The sequence below is a fragment of the Lepeophtheirus salmonis genome, chromosome 10 (assembly GCF_016086655.4).
Source record: "Lepeophtheirus salmonis chromosome 10, UVic_Lsal_1.4, whole genome shotgun sequence".
Taxonomy (NCBI): Eukaryota; Metazoa; Arthropoda; class Copepoda; order Siphonostomatoida; family Caligidae; genus Lepeophtheirus; species Lepeophtheirus salmonis.
The window spans coordinates 23,568,594-23,588,983 of record NC_052140.2 but is presented as its reverse complement, the minus strand read 5'-3'; the positions used below and the strand labels follow the sequence as shown (position 1 = coordinate 23,588,983).

General features: G+C 31.6%; 1 long non-coding RNA gene and 1 pseudogene across 1 annotated transcript in view; both read left to right on the top strand.

Annotated features, from left to right (window-relative positions):
* Positions 1-44: 44 nt before the first annotated feature.
* The window catches only part of LOC139906504 (uncharacterized), a 53,708-nt gene continuing 33,362 nt past the window's right edge, over positions 45-20,390 (top strand). Inside the window, exon 1 of the long non-coding RNA XR_011782064.1 lies at positions 45-679. This is a non-coding gene — a long non-coding RNA (uncharacterized lncRNA). The remainder of the gene's footprint in view (positions 680-20,390) is intronic.
* On the top strand, positions 8,771-10,085 carry LOC121125077 (cyclin-dependent kinase 9 pseudogene; annotated as a pseudogene).

Here is a 20,390-nt window from a genome sequence, read left to right as displayed (position 1 = left end):
ATTTGTTCGTCTCAGAATGTGCTATCCTTTCCGACATACATTGACTCTCCTAACAAGTCGGCTGGTTTATATTTCTTAGAAGTCGGGAATTGAGTCACTTGATTGCATCCTAGCATTTCTTGAAATGTTAAATCTACGAATTAATTGCAAGAAAATACATATAGCGTCTAGCAAAACTAATAATCGTTTTCAATAAAATAGTTAAAAACGAAGCCTTTAATACTTCGACCATGTAATATAATTTAAATCATTGAATTATACTTATCTAAAGTATTTCTATAAATTATTCATTAAACTACTTTATCTAATTTTTTGATTGTAACTTGTACGCAATCACAACTTGTATACGACGTAGTACACAAAGGAAAATGTATTCATTTTTCGCAAATATTTTAGGTGTGTTACGGATCTGAATTAAATATATTAATATAAAGGTGTGTATAACGAAGAAGATGTAATTAATGACCTCCTTTCCTTGCCAATAAATGAGATCTTACAAATAATTCCTCTGTGTACCTGTTATTTAATCGATAAGTATGTACGGCTTTTCCCCCCTTATATATTATGTATTTGGAAATGGTTTAGTGACATTCATTGGTGATTATGGTGGACGTAAACAATGGAAATCAGAGGACAAGTCTTTTCTTTTCAATTAGAGGTCCCATACCAATTCAATTAGGTAACTATTTAGCATTTATCAGGGGCGTCCACGGGATTATATTTTTGGGAAGGGCTTGGTTTTGGAATTTTTATTCAAAATCCAGTGCTATTCACAAAAATTATTTTTTTTGAAAAACAAATTCTAAAATATACTGCTGTGCACAAAAATATTATAATTTTTAGAAAAAAAAAAATGAAAAATCCAACACTATTCATTAAAAAATTAAACTTTGAAAGAAAATTTCAAAAATATAAAACTGTTCACAAAAATATTTCAAAAATATAAAACTGTTCACAAAAATATTTCAAAAATGAAATTTCAAATCTTAAATTTTTAGAAATAATTTCAAAATTATACTTAAAGTGTTAAACCTTTGGAAAAAATATCTAAAATTATATTTAAAATGTTCAAGTTTTGGAAAAAATTCAGAAATTCATAGTTACATTTGGAAAGTTAAATTTGAAATATCAAATTTTCGATTAAAAATCCAAAAATCTTTAATTATTTTTTTTTTTTGGGGGGGAGGGGGAGCTACAGCCTCTCCAGCCCACCCCTTCCGACACCCCTGTGTGTATTGTTACTTCTCCCACTGAAGTTGATCTGATGTTATTTTGTAGTCTTTGTTTGATTGTAAGTAGAGTTACGGAAAAGGATATTGATCGATTTTGGTAAAACAGTTTAGAAAGGTTGTATATGATAACAGTTAGAGGTCATTAAATTTATAGAGGTCAAGGTCACCCCATACGTTATTTAAAAAAAACAAGCTGGATTATACCTAAAGTTATTGATCCATTTTGGTAACAAACTTTGTAGAAAGGTTATATATAACTTAACAGTGAGAGCTCATTAAATTTATAGAGGTCAAGATCGAAGCTCAACGTCACATAAAACAATATTTAAAGAGGTAGGATTATAGAAAAAGTTACGAATCGATTTTAGTGAAATTTGGTAAGAAGGTGATGGTTCTTGGCAGTAGCGTCACTAGCTTCTTTTTGGAAGGCCTAAAGCTCCCACAAAATTTTCATCCTTTATATTAAATCTTTTTATATATGTATATAATATAATCATATAAAGTAGTTGATAATTTTTTGGGATAAGCCAATTAAACCCCCACAAATGATGAAGGCTAGCAATCCCTCTGTTCTGGGACACGGAACTGCTGAACGGATACTTTACTGAATGACCACTTTAACGAACGGACACACTACCGAGCGGACATTTTACCAAAAAAAATAATTAACATATATCTGATGATGATTCATACTGCAATACAATGTAATTATCTCCTAGATTACTCTAACAACAACCCCATTATAGAATCAGAGACGACATCAGGAAGGAGGAGTGTCGATCAGTACTTGACCGGGTACATAAGAGGTCCAACACATTCGATCTGAACGATTGATTAATTTGCATTGTCCTTTGAATTTTTTTTCTCTTTCTTATTTATTTATGAGGAAGGGGGGGGGGGGGGTTGTCATGCTTTTGTTACAACAGTTATCTAGTAGCCGTTCAAGCCAACTGTTGAAGCATCCTCATAATGAAAGTAATTAATTATTATTTAATCAAGACTAAATCAGAGCAATTTGTGCCAAATAATTAAACGTTATATTTTTTAAAATTAGTGTAAATTAAGTGACGTCATCAAGGGCCGAACATTAGAAGTTTTAGGACTGATATGCATTACTGAACATGACCGAATCTTTTCTGATATGGACAGGACTGCAGGCTTCAGTCCTAAATAAAGACCGACAAAACCTATGGTTCAACCCCCTAAATAGATTGAAACTGTAGCAGACATACAGTGGAGAAAATAAGTATTTGATCCCTTGGCGATTTTGTAAGTTTGCCTTGTCCAGGATTGAACAGCAAAACGTGGACTCGACAAGTTGCTTTAGAAATATGTCAATACTTAAAAAAAATTTTTTTTTTTTTAACAAAACTTGTAAACAAGGCCTTTGCAAATTTGGTGGCTCAATATGACCACCTTCAGCATCAATCCAGGAGTTGATGACAAACCCTTCACTCAATTTGTCCCACGCAGCTACTATGGCAGCCTTGAGCGAATCCACAATTGTGTGTGGAGTTTGGTTGGACTCCCTCTCCACAGTGTCCCATACAACAAAGTCCATCTTAAAAATCAGGTTCCGTGAGCACTTCTCAATGTCCATAATACTCACCATCTCAACTTCAGCATCTAGGAAAACTCAGATGCGCTGCCTTCTGGCTTTTTGCTCACTCACGATGATGAGATGACAAAATGGTTACTATAGTTTGTTTATGCTCCAAGAATGGCTGAACCAGAATGTAAAAATTCCTATATTAATAACAGTCCACTTTTTGCTGCCAACACTTGTATGTATATATTTTGGGTAAAATTTATGCAAGTCTAAGTTAGAGCAGCTCAGACTAATTGAACAAAAACTAAGTTGTTTGAAACTAACCCAGTCTTCCCTACTTTAACGATATTCAGAAAACAAAGTCACCTTCCTATTAATAACAGTATACAGACAGAACACGTATATAGTTTATATTGAGTAGACTGTTGTTATGTAATATAAATAATATAACTACAAACACTGCGAACTGACCTTTTTAAAAGTTCACATTCCATTCAAACCACACGGATTTAAATTACAAAAAAGTTCCATATCGTATAAATTATGTAGATTTTATTAAAATCAATTTTGTGCTGATAATAACCCATCACGGTACGTTTAAAGCATGTTTAGGTTGAAAAGAAATCTCCATAAAATCTGTTTGTATTTACATAGTCTCAGGATTTAAATTAAAATCCTAACCCTATATCCAAAGAAATTAGCTCTAAATAATGCATTTAGATTATCCAGTTCTATAATTTAACAAAATATCAATCAGTTTAATGATATTTTTTTAACTTTTGACACTCTAGGACACGCAATAAGTTTAGCTGTTGGTTTGTCACATGACACGATTGTAAGAATGCAAACTAGTTAAAATTTAAGTGATAGGCAAACAATTAAAATTAATACTCTCATCAGCTAAGGGTTTGTATTCAGCCAACAATTATTTGCAGCTAATCTGGTTACGATTATGAGAGATAAAGGTACATTAATTAGTCCCTATTTCAATGTAAGACTCATTGAGTTTGAAACGAAAGATGCCGTGGAAGGAAAATTAATGAAGAGGCAAGTTATATACTGCGACAATGTTGCTTCATTTATCCAGTCTTGTGAGTCAAACAAGATAGAATTCAAGTGATTATATGGTTAAGCTAGCCTTAGATGGGTGTGGTGGTGGGGTTCTGAAGGCCTGTATCAATCTCGTAAAAAAATCTGAAAGTCCCAGTAATTCACCTTTCAAAAAGAAATTTGCGGTTGCCTCAAAATGCCAAGCAACTGGAGTAAAAAAATGATGATTATTGGCATTATCAAAGACACCCATGAAACTTATGAGAGCGTCAATAAAATGTTGGAACTCATAGGCAGAGAAAAAGTTGAATTTAACTGTACAACTGACATTAAGTTAGCCAATATTTGTGCAGGTATTGCCTTTCATTGGATTATTTTTTAAAAATTTGGAACTTTGTAGATTTTATAAATACAAACAGATTTTATTGGATATTTTTTTCGAATCTAATCCTGCTTTAAACGCACCGTGCCATGTTAATGTACACTTTATTAAGTCGTTACTTGCCACCTTTATTGTATCACGTAACCTTTCTTTCAGAAAGAAAGAGAAAAAGCCCACAAATCAGTTAGTAATTTGTTGTGTCAGTTTTTATTTATTCGGTACAGTCCAATGTTGGGATTGCTTATGTTTATAGTTGATAATATTGTAGAGAAAAACGCGTGCGAGGAGACAGGGGGGAGAAAGACACATGGTATCATTGTTTAAAATACTGATGTGATTATCACTGATAATCACATCAGTATTTATCAGTTGCCTGCTTTATTATGATTTTTGAGGGTGTAACGAAAGTATTTATTAGCAAAATGTTTAATAAAGATATAATACATATAATTGACTTAGACGATTTTTATCCGTTACAGTAGATTTGGAAACGTCACACTCCATGAAATAGTAATTTATTGTGAACCATATTCTCAGAAAAATAACTAATAAAACGACAAAATAAGAGTATTTTGAAATATATTTGAAGTTCCAAATTTAAAATAGAAGGCTTAAATTAAATATAATCTACATACTAAAAAATAAACCATCATACATTTAAGTTAAATATACAAAATTAAACAATTAGAATCATATAACTAATAATAACAATAAATTATAAATACAGAATATTGAAATAATAGATTGATCCAAATAATATCTTCTTGTTCTAACATCGGAATTCAGTTCAATATGTCATAACTTGAGGTTGCAAAATACAAGCCAGACGTGGAGTTTAATCAAAAAGATCATCACCTTTTTTCCTTATGTGCAAGTTGCATATACAATTGTGCACAGGATAGATATATTTCTACCGATGAGATTTTAATAATTATTAATAATAAAGTAAATCATAAAATAATGTTAGATTTCAATCCATATCTTCTTCCAATCTTAGTAAGAACAGCTTTTAGAATCCCACTTTCATTTATTTCATATTTATCTAAAAAAGAAAAGTTAATCCATGCAGTCAAATTTAACTGATAAGACAATTCAGGCAACCATTCTTGACTTATTGTAGTTTTCTAACATGACATCATAAAGATTTAGAGCAAAAGCTAATTATGTAGTAATGTCCGGCGATATTACTCCTTATTAAGAGCATCAAAAAGATTTTTTTCTCCGCTATTTATGCTTATATAACAAGATATATACACAATTGGTAATTATAATGCTACACCCAATGCAACTACCCCCGTTGTTGTGACCATTTAAGCAGTTGTTTTTGCCTTTTATGAGTTTTCTGAACACCATTTCTTGGAGCCTATCAACCATAGCTAAGCCTTAAGTGATAAAGAAGTAATATTTATTGACTATGTAATATTGGAAAACCTAATGATCATACCCAAGTCTTTAAGTGAAGAAACTAGTCTCAGACAAACTAGTTGTAAACCATCCAAAGCTACTACCCCCGTTGTTGTGACCATTTAAGCAGTTGTTTTTACTATTTAATGAGTTGTGTATCATAATTCTTGATATGTTTAGCTAAAATAGAATCATATTTTATGTTTAGATTTAAAAAAAATTGAATACTTACTGTTAGATAGTACAAAATTCAGAGTTTCATTTCGAAATTAGTAAATATTTTATACTTTTTACTGATAACTTGATCGTCATTTGGTGTGGACGACTCAAAACATTTTTATATGTATTTCTATAAATGACATCAGTACCAACATCCTCCATTAATTTAATGATGGCTCCTCGGGAAGGGATAGGTTTACTCGTGTATTTCTCCATAAATTTTTTGAACATAGATGATTAGCAATTGATAAGGTTATATTACATGCAATAAGCATCTTTGTGAGATCAGAGTTAAAGTCTGACTTGATGTATTCATCATTAACTTGATTTTTTAGATGAATATCCATTCTCTTGATATGAGATGAGAATAATGAGTGGCGTGTAATTCTAGATAGGAGACCAAAGGCACATTTATTTCGACAAATCCGACAAACCATCTGTTTCTCATCTGGTAAGTAATTCCCAAATTCCTGGGCCTCCATTTTCAGAAATCCAGACAGAAGGCGACGTTATTTTAGGCATTTTATTCAGTTCTCTATTGACTATCACCATCTAATATTATATTAATATTGAATAATAAAGGCAGTAATGATGACGTTCTTGATTGATAGAAGAAGATGTATATTGTTTAATCAATGATGCCATAAGTATTTCTTCTCTTCTGCTCGCACGCTTTTCTATTCTTACCAAAATTATCACCCTTACTTATGTTTCAAAATTTAACCTTTTTATAAAAAATAACTATTTCAGATGAATAACCAATATTTCAAAAGCTTATAAAGAATTTTCCCCTAGATTGATTGTTTCTTTCCATGGTTCAAAACTCATGGATATTGTAATATTTCCATGCACTACAGTGTACGAGATAAAATTGTGAACTTTTTGATTGCAAAAAATCGTCTAAACTTTTGTAAGAATGAAATAAAGTTTAACTTTGGTACTTTATCACATACTTATTCACGGATATATCTTAAATTATTTTACAAATTGATTTTCTTTTGACTAACACTATGGTCTCTAAGCTGGGCCTAAAAGCGCTGCAGCACTTCTTGATGAAGGCCTCGGATATGTCTGCCCATTGCTGCTCCACGAAGGGAAATGCCTTGAAAATGTCCAAATTACAGTATGGAGTAGCTCATGCTCTCTTTTGGACTACTCCCCAAATGACATACTCAAACGGGAACAATCTGAGGAGGAAAGTGCTCAAACACACTCAATATTTAAGAGATTAAAACAATCACTTGAACAATTTCTGTACCCGTTGCCCTTGATTACTGTTGGGAGCAGTTGTCCATGTCATTGTACACAAGAGGCATTTCCTCAAATCCTTCTCTTAATTCCTTACATTTCAATGACTGATATTGAGACCATTGGCATGCTGCATCCTCCACTTGGCCGGACTTTTGATGATTGGAGTATCCATACAGGGGTATCTGCAGGATAAAATTTGGGGAGGGCTTGGTTTTTGGATTTTTTGAAAATAAGATCCAAAAATAAAATTTTTCTGAAAAAAAAATTTTAAAATTTTTCTGCAAAAAAATTCAAAAATCAAAAATCAAATTTTAAATAAACAATTTTTTTTAAAGCCAATTTTAAATATTAATTTTTTTGGAGAAAAATTTAAAAAAACCATAGCTATTCAGAGAAAATTAAATTTTTTGTAAAAAAATTTACAAAATTAAATTTTTAATATTTAATTTTCTACTAAAAAGTCAAAATTCCTTTACTTTTTTTGTTGGTGGGGGAGCTACAGTCCCTCAAGCCCACCCCCTGCAGACGCTCCTGCAGGGGGCCTCCATGATCCCAATTTTCCGGTGTCAACCGCTATCAGGGGACCTTCCCAAAGCTCTCACGTGGATCCAAAATACCTTTGCTCTTGTAAACAAGACTCTGGGAGTACCTTACAACATTCTTGATCTCCTTGACACATACTTGGGGGTGGAAAATATCAGACAGCCTTTGCATCTTTGCTCCCAGGTTGACAACTGTTTATCTTTATTATTTATTGGCCAGAATAATTGCTAATTTTTAATACTTTGTATTTTTAAATGTTCACTCTAAAGTAGTCCAGATTGATTTAAAGTCAAGTCCTACACGATTTTACCTCATACACTTTTAGTACTATTTTAAATGTAGAAGGTTCTCCTCTTCATAGTAGTAACCCATTTTCTCCCGAAAATCATATAACAGGCAGTTGATATTAATAAGAGTTCAGTAGTACCATATGTCTAGCTCCTCGCTCTCTTACAAAAATCCCATCTCTACTATTGAGTTAGAGCACCATAAATAAAAATATAATAGCTATATACAGTGATGAAAATCTGGTGTATATTTTAGCTAGTTTATTTTTTTGAAATTGGTAATCTGAAGAATGAATTGTCTTTTCCCTTAGAAGATGTCATTATTATTTAATTCCTGTGTGGTGAACATCCTTTCCCAAAATAGATTAAATTATATTCAAAACCTGATTGGACATTCGTGGGTGCTCATAAAAGACGGAACGTAACCACGAGGCCTTGTTGCGGATTTATAATTGTAAGTCCTTGTTGGACTCAGAGTAGAATTAGGGATCGGCATTCTAGAAATTCCAGCATATGTCCTTGTTTAAATCCTTTTCTCCTTACTCACTTGTCACAGCTGATTGTAGATGATATAATGAAACGTCATGAGCATTATTTTTTCTCCTTTCCAAAATTTTCTTCAAATTATCGTGTTTTTTTTAAAATTCCCATTTTAAACTGGATTTTCATGACTGACTATATATAACATAATTGTAAAAACAATGAAGGGATTTAAAAAATAAAGGAAAGATCCCTATTGTTGAATTATCATGAGCAAACTCTTGAATGTAATAACATAGTTGCCAATTAATTAATGGATTAATACATGGAACAGTAGCATCTGCAGGTATGAGCTACACACAATTAATTAGCCGACGAGTCAAGTAGTAGTATATCTGTATTTGTTTCTAAATCAGTTTGGGTTAAAAAGTCGTGAAAGAAGGAGCTAATATTCTGACCAGTTTTATAATCACATCACACAGTTAGACACAGAGTAGATTGAATAAAGATGACAACAGCCCAGTATAATGGATCGAATATTCCAAATTCATCTCAAAAAGGAATAATTGCCGCTGATAAGGATCGTTATATCGAGAACAGTATTTTTCCATACTGCACCAAAGTGGATAAATATGAAAAAATGACTAAAATAGGTCAAGGAACTTTTGGCGAAGTGTTTAAAGCGAGACTTCGAGCAGATAAAAGTAAAATTGTAGCTCTTAAAAAAGTGCTCATGGAAAATGAAAAGGAAGGATTTCCCATCACGGCCCTCCGGGAAATTCGTATTCTCCAACTTTTAAAGCATGACAATATTGTCAACCTTTATGAAATATGTCAACAGTTCAGCCGTCATAACAAAACTACATTCTACCTTGTTTTCGAGTTTTGTGAGCATGATCTAGCTGGTCTCCTATCCAATGTGAAAGTTCAATTCTCTCTTGGTGAAATTAAAAGGTGATGCAACAAATCCTTGAAGGGCTTTTCTACATTCATGCTAATAAAATTATTCATAGAGATATGAAAGCAGCCAATATTCTTATCACTCGTCAAGGAGTTTTAAAATTGGCAGATTTTGGACTCGCTAGAGCAATTAGTATAAATAAAAATGGTCAGCCCAATCGTTACACTAATCGAGTTGTTACATTGTGGTACAGACCTCCAGAACTTTTATTAGGTGAAAGGAACTATGGTCCTCCTGTTGATCTTTGGGGTGCTGGATGTATTATGGCGGAAATGTGGACTCGATCTCCTATTATGCAAGGCAATACGGAACAACATCAATTGACGCTCATTGCTCAACTTTGTGGCGCTTTGACTCCTGAGGTCTGGAGGGGAATCGAAAAATTAGACCTATATAACAAAATGGAACTTCCCAAGAGCTCTAAAAGAAGAGTAAAAGAAAGGCTAAAGCCTTATGTGAAGGATCCTTATGCGTGCGATTTGATTGATAAACTTCTTGGATTAGATCCATCTAGAAGAATGGATTCAGACTCTGCGTTAAATCATGATTTTTTTGGACGGATCCTATGCCTTGTAGTCTGGAACGTACACTATCAAATCATTCATCTTCCATGTTTGAATATCTAGCTTCTCGCCGGGGTGGTAATATTCATGCTCAGCAGGTGCAACAGGCAGCTGCTGCTCAGAAACCACCAAACAATGAAGGATATACAGACATGGTTTATTAATATTATATTTAATGATCTTTTATCGTCTGAGCCAAATATTAATAAATAAAAATTAAATTCAATCTCTAGTAAAATCCTTCGGAATGATTCGGGAAAAATGGGGATAACTACAAGTAATATATATCAAAGAAATATTCGAAGCTGAATATATTTCCATTAATATTAATCTACTTATGGGTAAGTTACGCATCGTCAAACATTTGAAATTGTCAGACACTTAAGGGTTAAGTTGCAACAATTTTTTTGTACTTCAAACAAGGATATGATAAAAGATTGTTATGTAATCATCCCACATTTTTAAATAATCCTCTAAAATTTTGAATCGAGTGATTGGATAGTTTTTGAGAAACAAAAGTTTAAATTTCGAGGTTCTAATTATTTGTCGTTAAAATTCAACACTTCTATATTTTATGGTGTTTGATAATAGGAAGATATTTCCTCTTCATTAGGTTATATTAGAACAAAATTCCCATGTAGGAGTTTTTGACATTAATATTTTATTTATTTTTGGATTTTTGTGATATTATTTGCGAAATAACCGCTGACTGATAATATGAACCAAAATTGAAAATTGACAAATTAATTATATTAATTACATACAGACAAATGGCAAAAACAATATAAATTAATTTAAAAATACGGAGCCTCTCCAAATAAAAAAGCTCTTAAATCGTTGTAAATTATATAGTATTAATGTTTTTAAAGCTGAATGCCATTTTTAAAATGTCACCACAATATATCAATGAAAAAAGGTGCTTTTTGTTCATTTTTGAAAAATAATCTAAATAATTTGAATAAACTTGCCTCCAAATCTCTAGAAATTAAGGAAAGACCCCGACAATATATGAAAAAAACAAAGACAGAGAAGAAGAAAAGAGATAAAAATAAAGAGAAGAAGAAAAAAAACAAAGAAAGATTTGCTCGGAGGACTCACTTGAATGCCCGTTTTTGGAATCCCCCACTCACTACGGATATGCAATGAGTCATCTTGTGTCCATGAAGCTTGAAATAATAAATTTATATCATTTGAGACATGAGGCTTAATGTTATAACAAATTGTAAAATATATCTTTTCTTTCTCTCCTTTTTCTTTTTCTCTCTCTTTGTTTCTATCTCTTGTAGTTGGGGCATACGAATATTTATGGACTTTTTTATGAAATCAATTCAAAAATGAGCTATATGAAATATTGTCTCGGCCTTATCTCAAATTGACTACGATAAAGAGCGTTTTTGAAGAGTCTCATTTTTTTAAATCAAAGTTTATATTTTCAGCTATCCAATGGGATACTTTTAAAGTTTTTGAATCTATTCGTCTTGTAGCTATGTGCCTCTGAATAAAGAGTACCTATTTCCCACTTTAAACAAATATAATTTGAGTTAAAAGTATGATGCAGACATTTTAATAATTGTTTTAAAATTATTTAACATTCAGCTTTAAAATATATTAACATAATTTAGCCTTATCTTTAACAATGAGGGCGTAAAACAGCTTTGAATCTTAAAAATAACAAACAATTGATTTTTCTGAAGGCCACCTATGAGAGAGATAAAATTTGAATCAGGGGATCAAACTGTACTAAGTTGATCATATGCTGTTCTTGTGCATAAAATAATTGTTATTTTGTTGGGAGTGTGTTTAATACGACAAAAGGAGGTGTGGTGATTCATATCAAGGATTGCCAAATTATCAAGGATTCCCTTGTGTACAAGAGTAGGGACGTTGTATTTTGAATTTTATCCATCCAAGAGATAAATATTCAAACAGGGAATCCTAAGTATATTTATCTGCTATTTCATGGTGCCTGAAATTAAGAGATTTAAATTTTTTGATTTAAAAACTTGTTTGAATTTATTAATTTTGTGCATTTTTGATAACCTATTTATTTGATATTTTAAGGAAAATATTTTGATACAAAACTTCTTACTAACATATTTATCAATGTATTTACATAAAAAAATCACAAATATAACACACGATGTCTATATAAAGTATATGAACATTAACACCTCTTCAATGTGTACAACAATGCGTAACTTGCCCTATTGAAAAATTATGGATGTAATTTTGTCTGTACAATTATCAATTACTAAATAAATTGATTACTTTTTATGAAATGTCTCACAGCACACCATTTAAAAATCACTGGACTATGGAATTGTCGTGTATGAAATAGGTTAGATTAGAGTTCAATGTTCTACATGCCAAGTAATTTATTTTTTTTTTATTACTAAATACTTAAATAAAAATTGAACTTTATTTAAGACATAATGACGAATGTAGTGTAAAATAAAAGAAATTCATGGGAATTCATTTAAATATGTAAGGTAGCAATTTTTTGGTGCCTCGAAATGTTTTTTCTCAGATTAATTATGTATCACCAGGGCTGTAATGTTAGGACGAATTAGGGCGTAAGGTTTCAAATTGTTTAAATAATGTCATAGATTATTTTTGGATCCTCACTTCCGATCTAATTCGACTGGCTGATTAAAAAGCTGATTTTTTTTAAATCAAGGGAGCCTGAATCTTTAAAAAAGTAGAGTTTACAGCAAAGGTTCCTCTTCTGTAATTATAATCACTGGTATTTACAGAAGTGCCTTATTATCAGGGAATTAATACCCTATCAGCAAACATTTATAAATTCAAACTAGCAAGTCTTAATCCTATTTTATGGTTCCCACAAAAATTTATTCTTCCATGTTTTTTTCACACTTCAATAATGAACAAATAGAATGTGAAAAAGTTTCGGAACAAACTTCAACGACACTCGTCTCATGCCCAAAACGTTTGAAAAAAATTGACGGTACAAGCCAATCGATATGTCAATGTCCTCAGAAACTTATATTATTGGGATTCGACGTGTTTCAAAAATATTTCTTCACTCTTTCAACGTTTTCATCTGTTACTGATGTTCTTGGGTGTCCAGAGCAAGGCTCGTCATTGGCATCTTCCTGGGTGTCTTGGTAGAGATTGTACCACTTGTAAACATTTTTAAAATCAGAACAGTTTTACTGTATGCCACTATCCAAATTTCAAATGTTTTGCAGCATTCATTTCCTTTTTTTTTTTAGAAAATTTGATGTAAAGTTCAAAAATAAGGTGGATTTTCAAATTTGGCGGGCAATGTACAATGGTTATGCTCGATTTGTTTATTTTCTATGACAACACACACACCACAAACATATATTAAATGTTTCAGCTATATCATATAGTTAGTTTGTTTGTGAGAGGCATAAAGGTTATAAGTATTTTTCGTGTTCGGCGAATTTTTGCTATTGAAAAACATGGATCGAAGAATTTGCATCAAATTTTATGTAAAAAAATGTTGTAACTGTTCTGATACAAAAATTATGTTTCGGTATTTTGGAAGAATGGCCCAAAAGCTATCAACTCATTTTGGTCCTTTTTTCTGTATCTTTGGAGTGGAAAGGTTTCGAGATACAATAAATTCAATGACGAGATGCCGTTTCTTCCAAACTATAGAATTATAATAATTCTTGGAAATTGTTTCGTTGTTTAAAGAGATACTATTTGAATGCAATCAATCAACGTTTAAAAAACTGATCACGACGCTACCTCAGTAACCCAAAAATACCGTATGTATTTTGTTGTGAGCTGTCGATTCCCTAGTCTTGCAAGGAGATAAACTTTAATGGAAAAAAATAAAGATTTTTATAGAAAATCCATTAAAAATGAGGGATCTTTTTTAACAACAAATATTTTATAATACTGTGACTACTTGCAGTTAGAAAAAACAATGAACCAACGAATGTGTGTTGATTCAAACTCAGACTGTTAGTTCAGTGTTAGACTCGACAAGAGTCTGAAGCGTAAGAAGGAGACTGTCCATGATCTTGTTTTTAAAATAACCAGTTTGTGATCCATGTAATATTTTCGTTGAAACTTTGTTTATACAAAAAACAAAAAAAATTGTGCAAGAAATTTTGCACAACAAGAGGTCTTATAAGATATTAGTATAGTTTTTTTTTTGGAAGCAAGGCGATAAGTCGATCCGAAGGAAGTCAGGGAAAAACCAATACTGAGAACTTTTTCGTCAAGCAAGAGTAAAATTTTGAGCTACATAGGAGATACAGAGGTAGGAAGAAGAATTGAAACAATTTTGTTTTACCTGTACATTCTTGACGCGGGATTTTTTCATATAAATGTTTTGTTGTCCTGTCAGCCAAATCATTTATACACAACATTTATTACATAACTTTTACGCTCAGTCTTACAAATGAAGGTCCAGGAGCAGCTAAGCAAAGTGATCCACGATTTGTGCTCGAACAGAAACGGTTTTTAATACTTTGAATACCCTTCAGACACCAAATTCATGTGGATTCAGGACTCTGATAAAGCTCACGTGTCCAAGAAGTCCATTGCATTCCTGGAAGAGCATTTCAACGTGGTCATCAAGCCAAACAAGTGACCTTGTAACAGCCCAGATTTCAAATCACTAAGACTAGTATTAGTGGTCTGAGAAAAGAAGGAAGGCGAACAACTTGACAGCAACTCCCTAAAACAATCCATCAATCAAAACACGGCCACCTTCACCACGGCTAAGGTCACTTGCATGTTCCCACACTTTTGTTGTCGCCTGGAGGTTGTGAAAATGCTAATGGTGACCCTATCAGTATACAGTGTACATAATTTTTCCCTGCTTATTAAATTATGGAGCGTTAAGATTTTGTGTAAATACTTCTGCCACCTCTGTATATTTTAAAGAAAACACTTGATGAACCAGGGGCTTTATTTAATTTAGCATTTTTTTTTGTAAAGAACTTATAATTTCTTGTATTGAAAGGTGCCCCTCAACCATGTTTAATCTCCATTTGAATGTGAAAGTTCTTTATCAGGCGTGAAACTGAGGTTTTCACGAAAAGATGCATTTATTACATTGCATCTCACACATTTCAATTATTGCATCAATTGCGTCAATCTCCTCCAGTTGTAAATACTTCCAAAAAACATCCAAAGACCTCTAGTGCTAGTTTTCTTTGAAATGGGTCTCATTTGAATAAATAAACCACGATGGTCAGATATTTAAGTCTTTTCCACTTTGTACATCTTTAATGTGTTTGTTTGGTAAAATTTAAAGATAAAACGATCTATTTTCGAAACCACATTCTCTATCCACCGAACAAAAGTATGAGTATATGACGATATTTTTAAATAACTTTTATATACGAAGTAAATAAATAAATTGGGATTGTCTCCTTTTCTTGATTTTTGTTGATAATTATTTTTATATTGACAGTGCATATATATATATAGCCTTTTCTTTCTTTATAAAAAAATGAAATATATGTATTTATGTGGATAACGTTGAACTCGTTTAATATCTAAAGTTAGCTCAAAGCTTTTTTGATATTATTTTAATCTACTTTTGTTTCACAACTCTTTTAGTCCTTAAATTTTTGTCTATGTCACAAAATAAATGGTAGATTGATTAATTAGCCTATTTGTCTCCTGTTAATTTGAATTCTTGTTGCATAGAAGGTTTCAAAAGTACGCAAAAAACGGATTTGAGTACTAATGTTTGATTTAAATATATGATTTTTTTTAAATATTTGAAACTAAATTTTTGATTTGTTTTTTTCAAAATCAAATATACATATATAATTCTGCAGTTACCCTGTTGAAAGAGGTTCTCCCTTTTATATTGTTCTCAGCAAGTTTCAACTTTATCTTAGTTAATGTCCCCTTATATCCATATTATATTAGCTTTTTATGAGTTTAACGAGATTTCAAGGATGTTGTTTATCAGGTTTGATGTTAGTGACAAAATGGGGAGTAGAGTCTTTTCTATTTGGTTAAGTTAACCTTATTATATATGCATTGAATCAATGTCAAATCCAGACATTTTTTCCAACAAAACACTCAGGTTTAATTTTCAATTTTATATCTACGTCCATATATCGGTATTTGACTTTAATTCACTGTGACACTATTAAGTGGACTTAGGATTTCTGAGCGTTTGACCAAAATGAGCACTAAAAATTTCAAAATTGAACAATTTTTATTTAAAGAAAAATACAGTTTTATAAGAATAATTGAAAGTAATTAGTGTTTTTGTATTACTTATTCATCAATTTTGGCTCTATTGTATCTACAAATCAAGATTTTAGAAGATTTTCTTCCATTAATTTTTGCATTTGATCAATATTGGCAGTTTTAAACATAACTAAAGACCGTTTTACGTCCAAATTAGTAGTTGGAGCAAATTTGATGTTGGTGAGACCTTCAGGAGTCTTACTATACTCATCATCACGAACGCTGTGTATACGTTCAACCCTTTGTATAAATGGAAGATCAGGATTTCTTTGAATAAAAAAATGAATTATTTTTCAATGAAATATTTCCACTTTTTTTACAATTTTTTTTTTTTTTTTCGGTTACAGAAAGTATATTTGGAGAATCAAAAATAAATATTCCTTCTTTTTCAAGATTGTTGATAGTTTCCATTAAAATGACAAATCAGCTTTGATGAAAAACAAATAGGTTTCAAGGATTTCTATTCAATTCACTTAATATTTTTTTAGCTCTTCAAAATAGGATGTGTAGTACATGGGAGCCTTGACCCATGCCCCTAACAGATTCAAGCTAAATTGCACAACATCCAATCAGAGTAAGGAAAAATTTAAGACTAAAGTATTGCAACAGTCAAGCAGTAATTTTGCACCAAATTTCTTCTTCTTAGCTGTTGTCGGAATCCGGCCTCCTCACATATCCGATCATGTAGTCATATGCATTGCTTTCCCTCCAAAAAGGAAGAGGGGGTTCTACCTATTGAAGGGGAGTTTTCCGGGTGGATTTTCTCACTCAAAATATCATCAAAGCTGTTGTGCAATCCAACTAGTATCCAAATTTTCAAAAATTCATTTCATACCAGACTAAAAAAATGATCAATTTTTACACAAAAAAAAAGGTCAAATTGAGCCATTTTTGAGCGATTGCTAACAAATTAATATTTAATATCTATTAATAATGTTAACTTAGCCAAATAGCAAAGACTCTACTCACCTTTTTGTCAATAAAATCAATATATTAATAACTAAAATTAAAAATCCTGAACAAAGTATAATATAAGATTTTTAATAAAACACTGATTAAGGCTAGTTATCTATGAATAAAATAATTTTGAATGTACGGGACACAAATTTTAAATTACATATTCAATCTTTGATTGCTAAAACTCTGATTAAACAAGACTAAATTAGTAGAAATTGATTCTTAATCCAGCTATCTTTTTAAGTATAAAATACTTTATAATTTTTCATATTGAAGGATTAAACAATGAGAGTATTTCTCTTATTTTCCTTTAATCAACACATTTCTCCTTTTTTGTTCCACTCATGTGGGAATTGAAAATTATGCCTGGGTATTCAAGGTCTCTATAATTCTATGCATCAGATTCCTCACGCCTATTTTTGTATTATTCAACAGCTAATGGTTTCATTATACATTTTTATAGATTTAAAAAAATATGGCTCCTTGTACATATTTATTTTTGAAGAAATCTGGAATTGCAGTAATTATTATGTAAGAATGGATATAGTTACTTACAAAGGAAAAAACAAAGATCAGTTATCGTTGATTAACCATAGATATTTAACGGTATACAAGAAAATTTTGCAGCCATGAGCTATACTACATGTAAATCTCTAAAACTGTTGGATTTTTTGAATAAGTGTGTTTATTGGGTACATATACAGCCATAATAAAAAATATGATAGTTACTTTAATTCTGACTTTAGTCTTAACTAGCAGAGCATTAGTCTACTCAAGAAATCCTGAGTGCGTTCCCGCTCAGTTACTGATTTTGTCTTTGTGTTGTGCCTTGGGTACAAAAAGTTTGGGAGCCCCTGTGTTACGGGATTTGTAATAATGAGATTTCGTGCACCATTTTCCATTTAAGCCTGATAATTAGTTTGAACTTGAACAAATTGCTCTTGTTTTTGATTTAGATTTTGAGATTTTATGTCAATTTACTACATAGAAATATAAGTAAAAGTATTTCCTTTGGGAAAATTCGTATTTATCTTTCAATATAATCTCCACACACAAAGGAGCTGGCCGTATCTCTGAGGAAACGGATGTGGCCAGCTAAATGAGAGACAAACTTCTTAACCAAGCCAGCAGAGATCCAACAGATACAACATCGGGCAAAAAAAAAAGATTTTAGGTTATCTTGAGACATAACTTCAAACGTCTTTTCTTGCAATCCTTAAAAATAAGATTTTTTCATCAAATTTTTTTGATGTTATCTTATAAGAGGTATAAACGGAAAAAGTAATACAAATGTATATATTTGATTCCCAAAAATGGGACCTATCAATGTCGGGTTAAAAGGGTGATTTTTAAATCAACTTAACCCATAACAAACTATACATTTGATTAATTTAAAAGAAAGTTGCCAAACGCTCTGTACAGAATGTAAAAAGAGGATATGTCCGGGTAAAATAGGACGTTTGGTCATCCTAAATATTTAACAGTCTCAATAATTAGTCTAGCCTTATGATGGATGTTTCTCTTTCTAATTTATTGTGTACTAGCAGAAGTACCGGCATTGCACAGAGTAATTGGGAGTCGGATAAAAATAGAAAATAACTTCCCAAGAAATCCTTAGTGTGACTATGCGTTTTCATAAGCTCACTCACCAGGGGAGTCCGCAGGATTATTATTATTATTTTTTTTTTTGGGGGTGGGGTTTTTATTGGATTATTTTTGAAAAAAAAGATATTATTAAAATAAATTATTAAAAGGAATTTCTGGCCATCGCAGAGTCCTGTCCTGAATCCCTTGATTATAGAATCTGGTGTCAAATTGAAAGATGAACCAGCACACAATGTCACCACAGAATTAAGTTCCTAAGACAATCGGTTGAGAAAGAGTGGTGATCAATGTCGAAATATAACGTCGTTAACTTGTGTAAAGCGTTCCAGTGTTGCGTGGAGATCGTGATTAAGGCCAAAGGTGCTCAAATTCATAAAATAATGTTCGCTAAGGAGTAATAAACAAGTACCAATTAAAAAAAAATATATATCTAGAATTTCCTTTAAAGCCGCTAGGTGTAATTAATTGTTCTGCGTTCATTATGTTCCAAGACTTTTTGACGGTCCGGATAATAACGGGGTACTCAATAGGTTAACCGTCAGCTTTGGGAATCCATGTTAGGTATTTATAATTTGTACATGAAGATATATAGGAGACTTTTATCTCACTCTGAAGGTTGGAAGCACAACAATATTCTCAAAGCTGTACAAGGTTTAAAATAAGGACAAGATTCCAGTTCTTCTCCTTCCCTTTTAATCCATATTTGTTAATTGATAAAAACAGAATTCTTCTATTAGTCAAAGCATTCTTACACTTTCATCGTTTAGTGCCTAACTCAATAGAATTTGGGATCTCTGCATGGTCTAGCTCTTATCCTTTTCATTGATAACAACTGTTATTAAATAAAGTCAGTGCTCTTTGAGCAGCCATGTTCCATCAGAACCAACAATAAACTAGAATCATTTTATTACAACAATCTTTGCTACTATTTATTTTTGCACATTACAAATATAATAAAAAAGTACATAGGATATTTGAGGTCTCTGAATCATGGATTCTTAAAAATAGTCGCTTTTGAAGATTCCTTCTCATCATGGCGTTACTTTGCTATCACAAAAATATTTTGCTGTCAGGTGTCGATAAACTCATCTCATTTGATTCGTCATGGCTATTCAATAATTTATTATATTATGCTACTCTGTTACCAAAAGGACCGAATACCATTTTTTATTTATCCCTCAACATATATATATATATGTTACGGGCAATGAGAAATATCCGGCATTTTGCAAAATACTCGATGAAGCGAACACCTCTGCAATATGCCCGGACAATCTATAAAATTTTAATTGAGTGGCTATTTTATGTTGATTGTCAGGTAAAAATATTGTGGGTAATTTGAATGTTAAGCAATTCATTGCAAGCAATTTGATCATTAAGGATTTGATTGGGATACAATTTTATTGCAAGTAATTTATAATCGTGTGCAATTTGATTTAATTTTATACTGTATTCACAGAATCAAACTATTGTATGATAGAAAATTGTCACGTGCCACCATATTTTATTTTGCAAAATATACCTCGGCCAATAGATTATGCAGGTGGACAGCTGATCTTGAGCAATAATGTCTTGAGCATTAGTCTTTCTTTCCTCCAAAATTTTCTTCAAATTATCATGTTTAAAAAAAAAAAATGCCCATTCTAAACTGGATTTTCATAACTGACTACATATAACATAATTGTGAAATC